Source organism: Manis javanica, chromosome 3, assembly GCF_040802235.1.
Source record: "Manis javanica isolate MJ-LG chromosome 3, MJ_LKY, whole genome shotgun sequence".
Classification (NCBI taxonomy): domain Eukaryota; kingdom Metazoa; phylum Chordata; class Mammalia; order Pholidota; family Manidae; genus Manis; species Manis javanica.
In genome coordinates, this window is record NC_133158.1 from 127,476,477 (window position 1) to 127,491,823 (window position 15,347).

The 15,347-nt window shown below is 37.3% G+C and overlaps 1 protein-coding gene and 1 long non-coding RNA gene across 3 annotated transcripts in view; one reads left to right on the forward strand and one right to left on the reverse strand.

Moving 5' to 3' along the window:
* KCNMB2 (potassium calcium-activated channel subfamily M regulatory beta subunit 2) overlaps positions 1-10,174 on the reverse strand; it is a 246,947-nt gene extending 236,773 nt beyond the window's left edge. Inside the window, exon 1 of one of the 2 annotated variants that reach the window (XM_037003354.2) lies at positions 9,798-10,174. The gene's annotated coding sequence lies outside the window, so the exon portion shown is untranslated. The remainder of the gene's footprint in view (positions 1-9,797) is intronic. The other variant, XM_037003349.2, reaches the window with a different exon arrangement.
* The window catches only part of LOC140848453 (uncharacterized), a 139,338-nt gene extending 124,462 nt beyond the window's left edge, over positions 1-14,876 (forward strand). Inside the window, exon 3 of the long non-coding RNA XR_012129369.1 lies at positions 14,704-14,876. This is a non-coding gene — a long non-coding RNA (uncharacterized lncRNA). The remainder of the gene's footprint in view (positions 1-14,703) is intronic.
* The last annotated feature ends 471 nt before the right edge of the window (positions 14,877-15,347 follow it).

The window sequence follows — 15,347 nt, forward strand, 5'->3', positions numbered from 1 at the left end:
TCTCAGTCATTCCTTTCTTTAGAGAAGCTTTCTCCAATGTCCTTGACTACATTAATACCTCCAGTTAAATAATCTCTTAGCACTTAGTACATTTGTGATTTTATGTTTATTTATATGATTATTTGAATAATGTCTTTCTCATTTAGGACTATAACCTCCATGGTTGGGGGGAAGGAGTTCACTTCTGATTTGGTTCAACATTGTAATCCTGATACTGGTCATTGTGCCTAGTCCATCATGGATATTATTACATATTTGTTGCATAAGTGAGTAGTTAAATGAATGCAGGCATGAAATGAGGACTGATTAGTTAAGGGGTAGTAGGAGGGAGACAATATATATGTATTTTTAATGATGTGAATACCTGATCACATTCATAGTTCTGAGGAAAGAATCCTCTCAACAAACTAAATACCATCTGACATACAATCACACCCAAGGCAACTTTACATATAAGTACATAACTCAGAGCACATCTTCTGTTTTTATAGCATTTTTTTTTTCAGTTTCAGTTCAGCAGATGTTAACTCTACCTGTCAGTGGGATACAGGCCTAGAGGACTGGGAAGCAGGTGGTAATAGACATTCTCTAGCCAGTTTTCTCTGAACCAGGGCTATTGTTATCTTTTATACACCTAAAACGATTTTCTCATATTTGGTAACATATTACCTAAGCTTTCCTTTTCCTTTGAATCTGAACTTTATGTCTCCCTCTCAACTTTTCTTTTGATTCATTCCAACAGAGCATTTAGTTCTGTGCTATTCTATTTTTATGTTTTTAAAGCAAATAGTTACCTTGAGTTGTCTACACAGGCAGTCCCACATGACTTTTGCCAAGCACCACATAGGATCAAATAAAACCACTAGGAAGTGAGGCTAAACCTGTCATTGATTATCCTCATAGCAAGGAAGAAACTGGATCAATCCTGTTACAATTTTTCCTCTCATGTTAGGTTTAAATTTTCTTCTGGACATCAGATTGTTGTTTTCCCCTTTAATTTCCTCATTTGGAATATACTAGAAAATGAAAAAATTCAGAGACAATCAGTGGTCCCAGATTTACCACAGAAATACAATCCCTCTGAAGAAATTATAGTTTAGTTTGAAGGAGCTACAAATTATATGGTCAGAAATTTTCAGATGCTTATACAAAACCAACCTCAAAACCTTTAAAAATAATCTCATGGGTGAAATTTACCAACTGCTTCTCTCTCCTTCTCATAAAGTATCCTATACAGCATGGCCAGAATGCTCCTCTGCTATAGGAAAAGAAAGATTCTTCATTTGCATTTGAATCTCTGCTTATTTTTTAACTTTCTAAGAGTTTTAGTTTGAAAGATATTTCACCTTTGTGGATAAGAGTTATGGAGTCAGGGGCTTGAACTTTACCAGCCATCAAGTGAAAAATGTAATAATTAAAGAGTTAACAAAGTCTGACAAAAACCAAACTCATTATTTACAGAGTCCTGAACTATGTCACAAAGTACAATGGAATTCCCAGACACATGTCATGTAGTAAGGGCTTTACTTTGGCAAAGTTCCAAGTTGAATCCTCCTTTGGTAGAAGCCTACATGTATTGGTTTTGTATATTATTTGCAATCAGAAATGTCTGTGCGGAATATGACTCTATGAATAAACAGGCAGCATCAGAAGTCACAATCCCTCTTTCCTTTCATAAAAGCCATGTCTACACTGTAGTGCACAAAGGGGATTCAGTGGAATTAAGATTTGTGTGGTTTCTAAAACCCTAAATTTCCAGACAAGCAGCCTGGTAAATAACGATAAAACATTTACCTGACTTCCCCAATACAGCTTTACCTCAGGGAATGGGGTGCAGAGGAGGGTGTATATCAACAGAAAAAGTTATTAAAGAAACATGTATATATTTAATACTCTTCTGTTCACTATATAAAACATAGTGTCTGCTCTCAAGGAGTTTGCAACCTAATTATCTGGGATAAAAATTATACTTTAAAATTGAGTTGCATATTTTACTACTTTCCTAACTATTATTTTCTAGATATTGACTGGATTTATTGAAAACTGAAAATGAGCTTCTACGTCCAGAACATTCTGGAGTTTCAATTTTACACTCAGGGAAACACCAAGGTGACAAGGAACCTGCATGTGGGATTCATCTGACATTTTCCCTATTTAGGACAAATGCTGGGAAATGTAAACCAAAGCCCTCCAGTCTCTCAATATCAGCACCTTCTCTCTTTCCCAAGAAGCTGGCAGGCTTGACATTTTGACAGCTGATTTATGTCCTCTCCTACCCCCCAAGGTAAAATTCTCATCCAGGCTCATCGGTCACCCTGGCTTTGATGAGGAGGGGGTTAGTTAGGTATTTGCTGTCTGAGGCTGTCAAATGAAAGGCTCCACCATACTCTTGAGAGCTAGGGTAGTGGCTGTGGCAGACAGTAGAGAGGAAAGGATGGGGAAACAGTGCTAGAAGCATCAGAAATGGGCTGGAGAATATGAAGAGAAGAGGTGAGAGGATGGCCAATGAGGTCAGTGAGCCCAGGGCAAGTCCAGGGTTTTGTTCATATGTAATTGTTCCATGCAGTGCTCCACTTCTGAGGCATACAGTCTATTTGTCAACTTGGTCATTTACCCTCAGGTCAAACTGGACACTACGAGCTCTAGTACAGACATCTCTGATTGATTCATTCAAGAAATACTTATTGAGCATTAATTATGGCCAAGAACTCTGCTAGGCTGGAAATACTGTGATGACTGTGACCAAGTCCTTAACCTCCCGGGATTTACAATTTCACTGGGTAGAGGGGAGCAGATTAGTGAACCAAAGATCACAGCCCAGTGTGTTAAGGGCTGTGATAGAACTACACACACAGTATTCTTGGGGCAAAAAAGAAGTGATATCTTGTAAAGATTAAAAAACTAATCAAACTTAGAAAATCTGTGACATATTTATGACAATGGCATATAGAAACTTTTGGAGAGGGTTACTACTGTTGGGACCAATTGTACTCAACGAGGTGTACTTGAGAAATGACAACATATTAAAGGAAACACCCTCACAAATACAGTCATTAGTGTCATACACCAACATTCAAGAATCTGAAATTTGAGAAGTTACTTGGTGTAGGATGAAGTTCAGAACTCATTAAAGAAGAGTGTGGTCTGTGTATTAGATTATAGATTTATATTTGAGAGTTTCCCAATAGTTTAATTAGAGATGCTAACTTTTATTGAGCAATTAAATGAAATTGAATTTTTTCACATTAAGAAATTAGTAATGTTAAGTCTAGAATAATTGATGATACCAATTGCCAATTTCATGCACGCGCTGCACTGCAATCACGTGATGATGCATTCATCTGGTCAGTCTACCTGTAATTCAGCCCATGCAGCCCTAGACAGAGCGAAGACAGGAAATGCTGAAACTAGAGCCTGACAGGGCCAAGGAAGGCACTCAGTTAAAGTTCTTGTAATATAAATATGTAAAATTGAGTTCAGGATCTCAGAAAAGCAGAAATATTTTGGATTTTTTTTTTCAGAATTGCTTCTTTCATTTTGGGTCTAGTGAGCAAATGTTACATATTTCAGGAAATTCAGTTTCCAGTGCTGACCAGATGCTCAAACACTGCAAATTCTTATGATACCTTAGTGCAAAATGACTTTTAAATGATGTCTACTGAATGAATTTAGAGGCATGCAATACCAAGACATAAGAAATAAAGGGATTACTTTCTTAAAGTTTCATCTTAGATGATAATGATAGGTAATACACACTATGCTCATACTTGGTGCCAAACTGGGTGCTAACAGCTAAGCAAAGATTATTTTATTTAATCATCACAAACCCATGAGTGATATACTGTTACTATCTACATTTCTGCTGAGGAAAGGGAAGTTTAGCAACCTTTAAACAACTGGGCAAAATGGGGATTCAAGCCAAAGTCTTCAGGGTTGTAAAGCTGATGTTCAGTACTCCATTATACTGCATGTCTAGAGACTGAGGTTTTCTTAATGAGTAGATTAGCATTCATTTAAGTTGTTTCATAGAAGCTTAAGTCTACTTTTTGTTTAGAAAGAAATATGTAAAGCAGCTGCATTATTCATAGAGGAAAGAAAAATGTTTTCTTCAGATCCTCCCTTTTAAAAATTCTCCTAATCACTGGCAGCCTTTATTCACTAAATACATTAAAGAATGTTAATCTGACATTCTATTTATCAGGCATCTCTATGGCTGAAGGGAGAGTAGATTTCCACAGTTTACTAGTTCTTTGACCTTGAGCAATTTGATTAATTTCTCTACATCTTTGTTTTCTTATCTGTTCAATGGAAAGTATGATATCTTTATAGTGGTAAGTATAATATCAAGCACACAATGAAGATTTAGTGACAATAACATCAACAGTTCTCATTACTTTTTAAGCTTCTCCTCTGTGCCAAGTACTTTTGTGGGGCACTGGCTTACATGATCACATTTAATCTTAAACCCAAAGAGGTAGGTATTACTATCATCAGTTACCAGTGAGGAAACTGAGTCTTGGAAAACTTTTAAACACTTCTGCAGTCACATATCTATAAAGTAGAGAAGGTGAAATTCAGACCAAGTCTGTCTAAAGTCTGTGCTTGTCTCGTATGTTGAATCCTTTTCATATCACACTTCCTCTCTAGACTACAGAACATCCTAGAAATGTTGGATATTATTGTTTGTACCCAATTTGGACCATAAGATACTTTAATTACTTGAAAACTTGTACCTCATGAATAATAGAGAGGTCACTGTTAATCAGACCATGAGATAGACTATGCTGATTTTGAGAGCAACAAATGAATGTAAATGAAAAGTACTGATTATTATTGGTTGATTGCTATTGCCCCACAGGCTACTGGGACTCATATGCTCAGAAAGGGGTATTGAGCCCCATTTTATCTTCTAACCTAGTTTTGCTATCCTTTCTCTTATCACAAGGGGAGAGTAGAGAAATATAGGACATGTCTATGTCCACAGTCCTTGTAGAGATCTGCGAAGATGTCTTTTTGAAAATGAAGTCATCTTTTAGATAAGATCAAATTCAGGCAAATTGGATTTTTATTTGCTTTGACATAGATTGGAATCAGTGGTGTGATTTTTTTTTCCCTCCTGTGTAGAGAGAAGAAAGAAATCATCTTAATAAATCTCCTTGAATTTCCTCAAGGTGTTCAGGATCTTTCTCCTTGGAAAGAGCAACACAGTGTTATGACACAGAGCTTTGACCCTGAGGTTGAAAACTTATGCTTGGAGCTAAATGCTCCTGATGGATTTTGATGGGGAAAAATATTCAATTCCTACTTTCCTCAGTTTATTCATTGATTTGACAGTTGATGCTATGGATTTATCAGGGAACAAACAAAATCTCTGCTCTCATAGAGTTTACATTCTAGCAGGAGAGGGACAGACAATAAAAATTCGATACATACAGTGTGTTGGCGGATCATTTGGTATGCTATAGAGAAAGAAAGCAGGGATTGGAGTAGGAAGTGTGCAAGAGGGTGCCATGTGAAAGGTGGTTTTCTGGGAAGTCTTCTCTGGTAAAGTGGCATTTGAAGAAAGTGAGAAACTGAGTTATGTATCTAGGTAGAGGATGAATTTCCCAGGCAGGTGGGACAGCAAAGGCAAAGGCTCTGAGGGTTGAGAGCACACGGCAGGTGTGAGGGACAGCCGGGAAGCCAGTGTGGCTGACGTGGAGTGCCAACGGGAGGATGGTAGCAGGAGGGCCAGGGAGGAGCCTGGGCTCATCATGCATGGCCTGTGGGCCATTGGAAGGAGCTGCCTTTTATCTTTAGTCAGATAGGAAGATCCTGGAGGCTTCTGGGCAAAGATAGTTACGATTTAAGTTCTGAAATGGCCGTTGGTGTTGGATATAGAAGAGAATACGTGTATGGAAGCAGGGAGAGGCAGAAGCAGGAGGTCCGTGGTGGGAACACTGCAGTGATCTGAGAACTGGGGGTAACTTGTTCAGAGCAGTGGGAATAATAAGTAATTGCTGGGCATAGTTTGAAGGTAGAAGAACATGGCATATGAAGGAAGAGAGGATTCGAAGAGGACTCTAAGATTTTTCCTCTGAGAAAGTGGAAGAATGGAATTTCTATTTACATACATGGGGGGAAGAAAATATGGGAGGAGGGCATTTTGTGTGAAATTTAGGAATGTGATTTTGAACATTTTAAGTGTGAGATGCCTATAAGGCAGTTAAGTGGAAATGTTATATAGATAGTTGAATATGTAAGTATGGAGTTCAGGGGACAGTCCTGGCAAGGGATTAGAATTTGGGAGCTGTGTATGCATGGTTTCTAAGGTCTTAAGACTAGATTGGACTCATTTATTGATTCATGTGCTACTTCTCCGACCTTGAGCAATTTGATTAACTTCTCTACATCTTAATTTATGTATCTGTTCAATGAAAAGTATAACATCTGTATGTATTCAAACATACAGTGATGGTCAAATGACAATAACCATGAGGACAACTCATGCTTTTTAAGCATGTTCTCTGTGCCAAATACTAGTGACTCACTGCCTTACACTTGATCTTGAACCTAAAGAAATAGGCACTACTGTCATCAACCAATGAGGAAACTGGAACTTCAGTTTAGTCACATTATAATTCAGGGAGTAAGTATAGATACAGAGGATATTTTAAATTAAAAACTATAATATTTAATGATTGAGGAGGTAATGAGGAACCAGGAAAGGAGATTAGAAAGTCCTCTATCTATAAAGTGAGGAGGATTACACACACACACACACACACACACACACACACACACAGAAACACATGCACAGAAATTCTCCTTTTGTAATAAGCCTGAATTAAGAAGTAGCAGGCAGTCTATGAGAAAAGATAATGCTGAGTTTTTCATGATATGCCAGGAAACTAAGGATAAGAAAATGGTATTTCTGCTCAGTCTTGTTGAAGCCAATAAATGACTTTGGAATTTGGGCGAAAGATATAGCGAGATAGTGAGAGTATGAAGTATAATAATGGGAAAAGATGGCAACATGGTTGGAAAAGGAGATGCAGGTACACTTTATGATTTAGTCTTTTTGTGACTGTTAATATAATACATGCTCTGAAAAAAATTTAAAACTCTACAAATGAATTAAGAGAATAAATGTATCAGTAATATACACTATGATAACTTCTGCTAAATTTTGGGACACTTTTTTTCTTTTTTTTACACACACAAAATTAGGATTATATTATATACATACATTTTTGGAGTCTGCTTTTTTATTTTCTATAAGGGCAAGAATATTTTTTGGATGATTCATTTTTTTATAATATTTTGATAAGAGGAGAGAGGTGATCAAAGAGAAAAATGTATTGGTTTAAGAAATGTGTGGTCCAATATCTACCAATAAAGTAATGACTGTGTGTGTATATGAGAGAGATGGAGAACAAGGACCACTTGGAACTGTGTTTTGGTGACTGATATGGTTTTGCTGTACTGGCCACAGGGAAAGAGAAAACAAGACAGACTACAGCTTTGCTTATTTTTTATGTCAGGATAGATTCCAGGCTTGCTTTCTGTATAGCTGGAGAATTGTTGGTTCTTCATTATGAGATGTAGCAGGAACTGAAAGGAGAGAATATCTGAGATGCCTTAGCTGGTATCTACCAATGTAAAGAGGTAATGAAATTAATTTGTGACATGAAGTAGGTTGTTTTGACTAAATTATTTGGTTTGGCCTTCCCTGTACCTTACAAATAAAGAAAAATCATATCTCCCTATATTTTTCATGTTGTGGGTCCAGTCTGGATTTATATATACCAACAAGATTTTCAAAAATCTGTGAAAATTGTGAAAAGTCATCTTAGTTTATCAGTAAGGTGTGATGAGCATGACCACAACAAGAGAATTGCTTCTGTTTACAGCTTTTATGGAACAACTTTCCTCTAAAATAAATGCTTGATGTGATTAGATTCAGAAGATTTTGGTAAGAGACTAAAGGCCTAGTGAAAGTCAGAAGATTTTGGTAAGAGACTAAAGGCCTAGTGAAAGTCCTTTTCAAATAAATGAAATTAAATGAGAACAGTGGAAATAATACACAGTTGGAAACTTCTGACAGCAGTAATCAAATGGGTATGTGTGTATTTCTGTTTGCATATTGCGGGCTCTCTTTCCATATATGGGTTCTTGACTGGGGAACACAATTGGCTAGAAAATGGGACTTTACAAGGTCAAGGTCACATATCCCACTGGCCATACTGAAGCAGAAAACTATGTCGTAGCTATCAACTGCATTAGATATTCTATATAGTCATTTCATGAACATAAGCTCTTGGTCACATGAAGACTACTCAAGAGAGTTGGTAGGTTCAGTCATATCCGTAATGCTATTAGGAAAAACAGACATACAACTTTAAGCATAGGTGGACAATGACTTCCACTCTGCCTGTGAATAGCAGTATATACACAGAAGCTCACAAATGTACAAACTGAACTGCGTCAGAGGAGAGAAAAAGTCCCACTTAGCCTTAATTCCATTATTTAACTGAAAACAAACATACTAGTTAGTATTGTCTTTTACTTCTATCTAGTTAATACTGTGTTAATATAGAAGTTTCAGGAGAATATTACATACTATTATAAACATACAATCATTCTATATATCTTTGCCATTTGTTATGACCAAATCAATACATCAGAATATAGTTTTTCAAAATCTAAAACAACATCTTTTATCTTGGAGTTTGTAAAGTCCATCAGGGGAATAACGTCACAGCATTGAGAAATTCACTCACTACATTTCTGCCACTTCACATCGAGGATCATATGCAATGACAAATACTGAAACTTGCACCAGAGAACAAGTTGGGGAAACATTAGTTTCTGATCATTGCATTTTTGCTTTAGAATCTCAGTCTATGATTTTCTGACATTTCCATTTCTGATTGAGCTATACCGATCCCCTAATAAAAGTACAAAGCCCTGTAAGTTCCTCTGCAAATCCACTCAATATCCCCTGGACTTTGGAAGGCAACTGTCCCTTTTATTTTTCAAGGAGAATTGCGCTTTTATGCTGTTCATGAAAAAAAAAGAGGAAAAAATGTCAAGTCCATAACCTCTAACGAATCACCCTGTCCATCTGCAGCCCTGGCAGTTGTCTATAAACAAGAGAAGGAACAGAGAGAAAGCCCTGTCTTTTAGTCTGAAACTCTCATGCTGCTTCAGAAAAACCATTAATATAAACAGTGTGGATTGCCTTGCAATACGCAAAATGGATGGAGGTACCCAATTTTCTTTTATAATAGAGTAAATCTGAAGTAATTTTTAATCAGGGAAATCCATTGTAATCTCTTAATTTCCCCTTTTAAAAATTAGACACCGGCTATGGAAGCACACTGACCACAGGAATACAGTATTTACCTAACAGGTTTCAAGTCTTAAGGACCGCTTCCTCTTTATTTTTCTTGGACCTTTATGCTGCTCACCCACAAAGTCTTCACTCAACCCTACCAACAGCCCAGCTGGTACCACAGATAAGAAGCAAACTGTTTTCTCCTTGACCTCTAAGCATTCTACTCCACGAAAAGCAACGTGGAACGCACACTCAGCAGGCTACGAGCCTGGAGCCAGTTTGTCCTCGAGGTATTTCTGCCATAAAGCATAATACTATTCACTGTGTTTTGCTCTAAGCAGATCCATCTCCCACTCCCCTTTCTCCTGCTTCTCACTCCGCACCTGGCGGCAATTCACAACACGCACAGCACACAGCAAACAGCAAACAAAAAGCACGAAACAGCAACAGATTCCTTTGTTTTACATGCAAATCCTACCTCCGGTAGTTGTCACATCTTCCTCAAAAGCCACGCTTAATTTTTAATGACAGCGATCCAGTGCAGTCCTCCAAATCGCCACTGGTAATGATCATTACCTCTCACGCCTAAAGCCTTTTGGACCGTTAATGTCACAACCCTTGCTAACTCATAGCTTTAATACTCCTGCTCAAAATGTCTGAAAGAGTTTGGAAGGACAAAAGGAGTGACAGGCACGCTAGACAGCCATGCTTGAAATTAGTTATCTGAAGCTCCTTCAAAGCTGCTTCATACTGTTTTTAAAGCGTGCAGGAGGCAGGATTTATTAGCCTATGATAGGCATGCTGTTTCTGTTTTTATTAAATACTGTAATAGGCTCTCTGTTAGCGATGCTGTGATAGGTCCCACATCACTTCCCACTGCTTTTGAATTCTCACATTAAAAAGGCAGGGAGGGCTCAGACTTCCTTACAGACCACGACGACAGACACCACCCTGCCTAGAGGATCACATTTCCAAATCCTCTAACTACAGAAGGAATTCCGTTTGCAAATAGGTATTTTTACATGGAAAGTGAAGTTGGGAATAAATGCTCTATAGGATTCCCCAAACAATTCTCTCATTCCCAGCAAAGGACTTCTGCTCATCCCAGTTACAAAAATAAGCATTCTCTAGAGTTAATAAGATAATCAATCCCAATAGGAAATGTTCTCCGCAACACGGAGTAGGATTCAGGGTATACATACAGACAAAATCTCAGATTATGTATCAAGTACACTGAATGGATCAAAGCACATTAATTATTTCATGCCGATTCACAAAGATTTGTGTTCTAATATGAAGCAATCATATTCGTGCACTACTGTCAAAATGGAAAGAAAAAATGATGGGTGGGAGGGAGGGGGTGTGTACGCTACCTTGATCCGCTTTGGACAGTCATGATCACGGAAGATGGAAAAGGGATTTCTTACCATTGGTCAGAGATGCGGCTGGAATGCTACTCTGAAAAGTTTAAGTACTTTTCCAAATAGGGAAGCAGAAAAAGTTCTTGGTCGCTCAGAGGAAGATGGTCCAGCTACCCAGATTTTGTCCTTCTCTTCTGCTGTTCTTTCTCTTCTCCAGCTACCCCTGGAGCAATAGTTACTTAGTAGTTACTATGGAAACTGAGCGGTTCGCTCCAGGGGAGGGGCTTAGGGAGAGCAGCAGATGGAATACGACAGAAATGTACTATATTGGCTTATAGAATTGAAAATGAGGAGGGATTCAAAACATAAATACTACAAAACAAAACAAAAAAAAGGGAATGATTATAAATCATCACTATTTAATTACTGATCATTTTGTTATCTAGAAATACTATTAGGATCACATTTATATGTAAGAACTGAGTATCTGATTTGCTCAACTTTCTGATAAAAGAAAGACACTTTTTCTCCCCCTTCTTTCTGTTTTTTTTTAACTCCTGGTTGTCAGTTTGAATATACCCTGATTGCATGTGTATTTTAGTTGTCACTTGATTGGTCACAATTTCTTCTCAGGAATAAAGTGTGATTTAGCAGGAAAATCTTGTATCACAAACCATAATGATGTTTTATTTTGATTGAGAATCTTTATAGTGGTTTCACTGGGACAGAACTAAAATCAGAAAATACTATACTTTGAATTTTATTAAGTAATTCTGTTCCCATTATGTTGGTAGGACAAAGAGAAGACGACTTTTCAAACTTCAATTTTTCAAATAGAAAAAAGATTTTTTTGTGTTATGTGTCCAAACTTTCACTAGTCTCATGATCATGCAAGAGAAACCATTTCCTACTAATTAAAATTTCACAGTTGTAAGGAGTCTGGGGAACACAAAACTATTGTCTGTAATATCTCAGTTTCACAGTTTGTAATTGGAACAACTGACACCACTAAGTGAAATCACAAGACTTCCAAAATGAAATTGTTGGGAGGTAATTCTTTGGGATTTTATGAAAATCCTGTAATTTTTTTATAGGCAAGCATATCACCCAAAAATTTATGATAGAAGAAGGACTATTTCAGGGGAAAAGAATTTATGATGTTGCTTTTAAAAATTGATGGGAGAGTAATATCATAAATTGTATATCCCAAATATTTTTTTGCAATTGTAAGGGAGTATTTAAATGACAACCTATGACAACCTAAACACCATTAAAATCACCATACATGACTTGTGGGGAGATGGAGAGAGAGAGAGAGAAAGTCAGAAAACTCCCCTCCAATCCTACATGTGGTTAATTCAGGAAATAGCTGCTAATAAACAGGAGGCAGAAGGGTAAGATGTTGATCCTGGGATAAAGTAAGAGGGTGGGACTGGGGCAGAAATGGTCAGTGATGCTCTGTCCATGGTGCAGAGAAGGTCACTGGATCTCTGTGGAGATGAAGGAAACTGCTGGAAGGGCAGTTCAGGTGGGAGTGGTGGTGGGGTGGAAGATGGTTTATCCGGGTAATGGAGGAAGGGCAGGAAAGGAGGGAAGGAAGCTGATGGCAGGGAAAGAAGAAGAGAAATCCATGAGGGAGGAAGGAAAGAATTTCTTGAGGTGGCTTTGTGTTGGAAGAGGGCACAGGCTTTGAAATTAAGAGGCCTGATGATGAAACTTGGCTCTCTTAGACTATTTGAGTGTCTCAGGTAAAATGGGTTGATAGAAATGGTGGTTGTAAGAATGCCGTGATGAGATGAGTAGGTGACAAGGGAGGAGTAAAGCTCTCTGTAAACTGAACTACTACCATAAGTGCTAGTTAGCACTGAGCAGGAAGAAAGAGGGAGATGAAAGATTAAAGAAGAGGTGAGAAGTAAAGGGGAGGAAGAGGAGGAAAGAGAGTAGGAAGTGAAGGACATGTGACTGGGTACGAGAGGGAGGAAGTAGAAGAGAATTTCTCCTGTGAATCATCTAAGATAGAATTTATTTCTTGTTTTTGTTTTGTTTCTGGATCACATTCTAGTAAGTGTTGCTTTAGTTCTCTCCCTTTTAAGGAAGTTTCAGATAATAAAGTGTCTTTAGAGCTCACACCTTCTTCAACAAGAGAGAAACTTATGTTGAATTTGTTAAAAGCATGGTCTACCATCTTGGAAACAGCTGACCTGAGGATTGAATTTAGTAATTCTTCGCATTGCTTTTTTTGGATGGTTCCCTGGAGAATGAAGTTTGGGGCAGCAGAAGGCAGGAACTGAAGTGATATTTTAGAGCTATATTGCCAAACACATTCAGCAAAGTACTGTGTGCGTCTGTAACTTAATAACATTTTCAACAGCATCTGCTCACGGAATGCACATAAAAAAACTTGCTCTGGAAAGAATTTGTGCATGTTAACAAATAGAGGAGGCTGAAAACCATAGCCTGGGTGAGAATGATGTGATCGCCTATGCTGAGAATTTGCAGTTTACATGCACAGCCTGCAAGTTAAACGGTTTAATGAATGAAACAATGCATAATTTCATTATGTGTCATCACTATTAAAATAAAAATTTGATAGATACACAACCAGAAAGTGTAGCTATCTATTACAGATGCAAGTGCTAATTATATTTTGGAGTATATAATTTATACTCTGAATAATAGAAAGAGTAACTGCTTTTGCTCTGTTGTGACTATTTTTCTAGGAACAACAGGAAAGTTACTTTAGAAACTGTTTCCTTCCTGTTATTTTCCTGTGAATGCTGAAGCTGACTCACTCTGAAGTCCCAGTTTAGATCCATACAAGAGGCATTCTCTGTATAAAGGTGAAGTCTTAGTCCTAGAAGATGATTAAAATGAAATAGTTGAAGAAAATCTGACATTAAAAGTATTGGTCTACATCACTTTTTATAAAGATTTTTTCCTTCAGATTAGAGACTTAAAAAATTTACTAATGACATTGTATTTTCTAAAATTTTACATTTATAGAGTATATTCACACACATCATATTTGATCCTCAGAATAGCTATTTGGGACACAGGCAAATATTAATAGTTACATTCCATCTGGAGAAATTGAAGATGAGGGAGATTAAATGATTTCCCCAAGATCACATAGCATGGAAGTATGTTTTCTAGCTCATAATTTAGTGTTTTTATTCCATGAAACTTTATGCTTAGCTCCTATTATTTCTTCTAGAAATATCCAGAAATATAAGCACTATAATAGTTTTTTTTAATTGTGAAAAAAATATATAAACTGGAGTTTACTGGCACATTTTTTTCTTTCCACCCAGCAAATATTCATGCTGGATTTTACTTTTTGTTTTGCAGCTCTTTGTGTTTTTAAGGTAGAGTCGGTAAGCATTTTTAAAAGATGAACTACAGATTTTCACAATTCTTTCAATTACAGAACTGAGACAATACAATTTATCCTAATGGTGGCAGCTAAACAGGAGGGTCTCTAATCTGTGGCCTATAAACACAAACCCATTTAGTGAGACTATAATTTGGACCATGTTGGATTCTCTAATTTTCTGTCTGTCTTCCTAAAAAGTAGGAAAGTCTGCAGGAACTGCCCCCCCACCCCCACCCCACTGTCAGAAGTTAGCCCTCTATGCTGGTTTTAGTGAATTTCCATTCTGTGTGCATGTTGAAATGGGAGAAGCAGGTAATCATAATATAATATACATGTTACTTAATTTATCTGAATTCTCAGAACAGTAGAAACAGCCTCCCTGCCATGCCCCCTCCCACCACCAGATGCAGACAGCCCAAGCCCTTGCCTGGATGCCCATGGGAAGGCCCTGCCCAAGCTAGTTGAGCCAGTGTTCCCAGCCATCACTCTTTGGCTGAGCCATTGCATTTGGCAGACAGCTTATTGGGACCACGTTTCTATCCTTCTGAAGGCTGTCAGAATATTGCACATAAATCAGTTTTAAAATAAAACGTAAAATAGAACATTACAGTTGTTTGAGTTTTATTTCATTTGGATTTTCCTACTTCCAGGGACCTCGCTGCAATTCCTGCTTCCCAGAAGCAGGTGCTATTCCAAGGGGGCACTCCAGCCACAGTGCATCTGTGCACTATCAGTGAAAAGAAGATTGCCAGTTGCAATTATTATTAGTAAGACTACGATGTTGCAGCAATATATCCCACCTACACAACATCGCTTTAGATAAGATACCTGCTGTGTTCAATGTAAGTTATTAAAAGACATCTATCTTCAAAACAAAACAAAACAAAACAAAACATCCCTGATATGCAGAAGATTCCAAGTTTAGGTATAAAGGGCAAGGATTTATATGTATGTTGGTGTTTACATTCATGTGTATATATGAATAACTTCCTTTATGTTGCCAGATTGTTAGGGTAGGAGAACCATTGACAAACAAAATGTATTTTAGCAAGTGTGTGAACATTCATGGTAAAGGGTCCTGTTTTACAAAACTGTAGTAAAATCCTAATATATCTTTGTGATTTGGAGAATTTCTAAGTGTTTACTCAATGTTAGACATCTAGGAAAGTCTTAATAAATATTTCCACCTTTCATAATATACTTAGAAAAAGAATCAGTAAAATGGATATAAACAAATATGTTTGTATACTGGAATATATTTGTAAAGTTACTTTATCAAAGGTGTAGGTTAGAT